Raw genomic sequence first — 5,485 nt, forward strand, 5'->3', positions numbered from 1 at the left:
ACATTGGGGATAATTAGCAGATTCTGCTAATAATCACTTATAAGTAAATTCAAAGTTAAAAATTAATATTGAAAAGGAAATTACTGAAAATTTTTAACATGAAATGCTACATTCAGAATATTCTTTTAAAAATAAAAAGTTTTCTTTAAAAATTTAGTCCTAAGTTATCTTAAACCTGCATAATTTATAATTGATCTTGACATTTAAGAAACTAATGTTAAGATCATTGAGATCCACTTCCAATGATTTAGAGAAACAGCAAAAACAACAAAAAAGATCCTTAGTGAGCCAGGACCCTCAGTGCAAAGCGTTCAAACTCTGAAACATTTTATCAGAGCCAATAAAATTAAAACAAAAAATATAGCATAGTTTTCACTTCACCTTATTTTTTTATCTACCTACCCTGACTTAAACAGGTAGGAAAATGCCTAGAGCAGGAGCTATGAGGAAAAACCCAAGAGAAGGGTTATGTTCATTCACAAACAAAATAATCAATTCTCCTAATGACTATAAAGAGTTCCATGTATTAAGTAATAGAAGACACCACTTCTAATATTTATAGAAATAGTGAAAGTTCTAAAAATTACCAGCCAACACAGTTTTTTTGGCTAAACTACACTGTGTGAGCTTTATTCCATACAGGCTTAACATACGTTAAGATGTGTTCCGAAAAACAAATCAGTTCAACATGAACTAACATTCAGGCAGCAACCACAGATGAGTTAAAGCCAGCTTCTGACTTCCTTCTCCAGTAGGTTAATAAATTCATTTGGAGTATCAGAGTATTAGTGACTATGGTAACCCTAGTCACTTTTTAAAAAGCTAATTCCAAAGTTTCCAGATGTCCTCTGACTCTAGATGGTAGTTTAACAAAGTTATGAATTCCAAGACAACTAAACAATCTTATCCTTGGGAGACCTGTTTGAAAAGGGACACCTGCAGTAATAAAAGTAGAACCATTTGAACATGTCTCAAGAACAGTGGTTCTCCCAAAAGTAGGATGAAAGAACCCAGTATATGAACTGCCCTGTTCAGGCTGGACTTTGAGAAAGTATGCTGAGGCATTTATAAATTTACCTATGGAAAAGAATTTGCAGTATTTGGGGGTCTGGCACAGTTACTGCCTTTCATTAGCTTAACTAGAACTGATTTTCACAATTGGGATCTTAGAGATGTGTATTTTGGGACAATCAAATTTTACATAGAAAATAAAAGTTTTAGATATATAATAGCTTAAAGACAAAATACTAAAAGAAAAGTTTTTTCATAGATTATTCTTTATAATAGACTTTCAACTGATAAACACAAGTGACTAAATAATTACATTTTCATGTTAGTTTATGTCAACAGACATTTTTAGGTACTCTTCAGCTAATTAAACCACCATTCCACTTTTGAACACCTCATTTTTAATATTTTCTATTTATTTGACCATTTCCTAGTGAAAGTTTAATATCACAATTTATATAAAGTCTACTTTCATAAGAACTTGTGAGCAAATAATGTTTTCATGTTAAAGACTAGCATATTAAGCCACATTAAAAGAGGAATGGTAAAAATGTTTAACCAAGTTTGGAAGTTCGGCAGTAGGTTAGACTAAAAAAAGCTGTTCTAACAGAGGGCCAGTTAAATACCCCAGAGTCTGAAGAATATTTTTAAAGCTCAGATTCATTATTCAAAGAAAAAGTGATAAAACTATGTAAAATTTAATGTGTGGAAACATTTAAAATTCCATAATTTGCAAGAGTAACTTGGAATAATATAGCAAGTGTTTTAATTTGGAACCAAGACAATTACACTATTTTAGGTAAATCAAAAGCCCTTATTTAATAAAAATCTCTATCAGGGATTATTTTTAACTCCTGTAAACAAAACAATACAACAGCGACAAAAAAAAGAACAGGACTAAAGCAAAGACATTCATTAATTCAATTAAGTTAGTGAAGTAGATCAAAATCTGAAACAAGTTATTTACTCTTTGAATCAAGGTACATTAAGATAGATAGATAGATAGATAGATAGATATAGGTAGGTACTTACTTGAGTATTACCCTGTGCAGGCCTAAGAGGCAAACAACCTTAAATCCCAAAAACATCTCAGAGATTGTGCCAGTTATTAAGCTATTGCCTTTTAGAAGTCCAAACCCAGACTTCTACATTACACTTTCTGAAGGTAGGGCTGGGACCTTGTAAACCACATTTCTGTTTTACCAGCTGCCTCAATGTTGCATTCTGCTGAAAAGGAATCCTAGAAGGAGAAAGAATCAACTTGTTCCTTCTGTCTGCCTCTCATTTGCTTCCTCCAGCCTTCTTAGGTACACCATGCTTGTTAGCACTGTCCCAGCACTTCTTCAGCCCAGCAGCAACATCCTTCCATAACAACATGTGAATCTAGTTCGCAGCTTCTGCAACACCTGCCAAACTAATCCTTATCTTGTCCTCCTGGTAGTTGTGGTGCCTTTCTATTCTCCTTCCCCCTTTTCAGTTTTCTACTTAGCTTTATGCAAAATTCATAATTCTTAATATTAAATTCTCTTCTTAAATAACTAATACGGTTTCTGTCCTCTGACTAATCCCAGTCTGACTGATCACCTGTCCAGTAGTTTCAAAGGGGAATGGTGCTATCGAAGTCATCAATATGAAAAAAATATTATTTTCATAAAACAAATCTTAACCAAATATTCTTGGTTCCTAGGCATATACAAGAGAGTGATTCTCAATCAGAGTAGAATGGAGATTAAGGGACTGAGACGGGGACTTACATTAACCAAAAGTTTAGAAACACCAATTCAAGTCCAACCCTTTCATAATATAAAGGAACCTATGAATTTACCCTCTATGGGAGAACAGAAAAAAAAAAAAAAAGACTGCAGATATGGTTAAGAATCAGGGTGGGCCCTAAATGTAATCATATTTTTATAAGATACAGACAAGAAGGAGACACACACAGAAGTGGAGAAGTTAATGTGACTACAGAGGCAGAAAGAGCAGAAAGACAGGAGTGATGCAACCACAAGGTAAGAAATGCCAGCACTCACCAAATGCTGGCAGAAACTGGAAGAGGTGAGAAGCAAATTCTCTCTCCGAGACTCTGGATAGAGTATGGTCCAGAACCTTTTGTAAAAGAATGAATTTTGATTGTTTTAAGCTACCAAGTTTGCAGTAATTTGTTAAGAAGCCATAGGAAACTAATACAGGGATATTAAACAAAAGCTTTATGGAATGCACGGCATTTTAAGAATGGTAGGTAGGACTGACATAAATAGTGAAAGTAAAGAAAAAAATGAAAGGGGGAAGGGAAAGTGAGCATTAGAGATGAAGGGAAAAGGCAGTGAGACAGAAAATCAAGGGAGTTGTACAAGGTAAAAACAATGTAGTTCAATTAAGCAACAGTGTATGCTACTTGGAAGTAAGGATACAGATTACTGAAAATCTTAAATGCCAGCCTAAGAAGTCTGAACTTCAGTCTAAGAAATCTGAACTTTAATTTCTGGACAGTCAAGATCTTCAGCTTGTGAAGACAAGCTCTGCATGTGGAAGGGAGAGAGGTAAGAGGCAGAGTCTGGGAGGAAGAAATAATGTGATAAATCCTTTGCATACCTCTGTTATACTATTCTCTAACTTTTTACTCATATCCTTCCACCACAAGGCGTAAAGCTTGGGATTGAGTTTCCCCAAGATCGAGAAAAAATTCTGATGTATGTGTTTGATAAACAGTATATGAGTGAATGAAGAATACTGCTCAGTTTTTGTTTTAGTCATTACTAAGCATGGTATGGTAGAGTAGAGCAGAATACTGAACAGCACTTGAATCACTTGTACTGTTCAAGAGTTTGACTGAGATTAAATTTTATAAAAATTTCATAAATATACATATATTAATATTGAAAGTATAAGATATTTGGGCTCAGTGTGATTAACCCCAGGGAATATGCCAGAACCAGGACAGCAATTCTAGCCAAATCCAATCAATTAGTGGTAGCTGTCTGGAGCAGAGTTAAAAGTAAGCTAAGGTTTGTACCACAATAGATAAACAATGTCTGCTAAAGTATTAGATTAGGAATATACACGCAAATGACTCATGTTTCCCATCCCTGTAAGTTGCTCTGTAAGTTAGTCATTTGGTTTCCTTAACAACTTTTCATTTTTATGTCTTACGTGAACTACAGAAAGAAAAATTCCATTTCAGTGAAGGTTTCCATTAGTTCAGCTTGGTTAAACAAAGATTTACCGCATCCAAGTAAAAAAGAAGGCAAAGGTTGTGTCGAGGGGATAGAGGGTTGTTCTGCTCTCTTCATTCTCTGATTTCAGAATATTAACTATTCTGGCTGGAAAGATAGGGCAGATTCAACTGCCTGCCTTAGAATTCCAGTGCATATTTTATGAAAGGGCTAGTTCTGTGTTTGGACAGAGCAACATACCCAGTAGTGCTTTGGAGAAGAGGAAAACCAGCACACGCGTCAGTGAAAAACCAGGGACGGGGGCGGTGAGGGAGGAGAATAGAAACTCTGTAAAGACTGATTTCAAGAGTTTACACTGAAAGTTTGGAGACTGGACCCAGAGAGAGGCTAAACAACAGTGGCCCACAAACCTCCGCGAGCAAACGTAGCAACCTCACCTCACGTGAGGGGCGAACCAAAATTATTGCCTTTTAAAGGTTTAAAATATAGTTCATGAAACGCGCTATAAATGCAAACATCACACAAGTTTTGTTATCCTTGTTGTAAGTATAGTAGAGTACGCACCCTCTTTGCCGAGGTGCAGCTGTTTACCGTCCCACTCCGGTTATATTTTTGTCGACGTAGGGAGGAGTCCCAGGGCGGGTGTCTGCAGTTCTCCTAGGGCCATACATAGGGTCCTCAACAGCCTACCCGCGTAGGTGCGCTCCGAAACGTCAAAACGCGCACCTTTTCTGGAAAAAGCGCGGGAGAGACGCCGACTACAGCCCCGCCCCCACATGTCACTCCAGGCCCACTGCCAGCAAGCGCAGGCGCACTCCGGAGTCTCGGGGGCCAATTTACACCAAGCACTGAGCAGACGCCAGAGGTCTCTTTAACCACGCAGGCCCCTGTCCTGAGCATGCGCGGTTGGACCAGGGCCTGCTCGTGTGGTTACTATTTTTATCTCTACTCTCTGTGATTGTCCCATGTCCCGCTCGGGCTGATTTTCTCCCTCCCTTGGTGGAACTGACTTCGCATAAAATAGGATTTGCTGTTTGGAGATAAAACTTGCTCCTCCCATTAAATTACAACTCTGCTCCTAGAGGCGTGTCGCGTCCTTTAGGCATCCAGTCCTGACAGGAAAAATAAATGGCGTGTGATAGAGAGCACTTACAGTCCGTCGACTCAGCCACGTAACAAAATCACTTTACAAAAATATGCTCTGCTTTGCGCTATACTATATGCTTCGTAAGACTTAGAAGACTTTTTATTGCCGCAGGTCAATGAGAACGGTACGTCTTTTTAACAACAAGGACCTGTAGTAT

The 5,485-nt window shown here is 37.5% G+C and overlaps 1 long non-coding RNA gene across 1 annotated transcript in view; it reads right to left on the minus strand.

Annotated features, from left to right (window-relative positions):
• The window catches only part of LOC130855263 (uncharacterized), a 111,559-nt gene extending 106,420 nt beyond the window's left edge, over positions 1-5,139 (minus strand). Inside the window, exon 1 of the long non-coding RNA XR_009054277.1 lies at positions 4,746-5,139. This is a non-coding gene — a long non-coding RNA (uncharacterized LOC130855263). The remainder of the gene's footprint in view (positions 1-4,745) is intronic.
• Between the last annotated feature and the right edge of the window lie 346 nt (positions 5,140-5,485).

This window comes from Hippopotamus amphibius, chromosome 1 (genome assembly GCF_030028045.1).
Source record: "Hippopotamus amphibius kiboko isolate mHipAmp2 chromosome 1, mHipAmp2.hap2, whole genome shotgun sequence".
NCBI lineage: Eukaryota > Metazoa > Chordata > Mammalia > Artiodactyla > Hippopotamidae > Hippopotamus > Hippopotamus amphibius.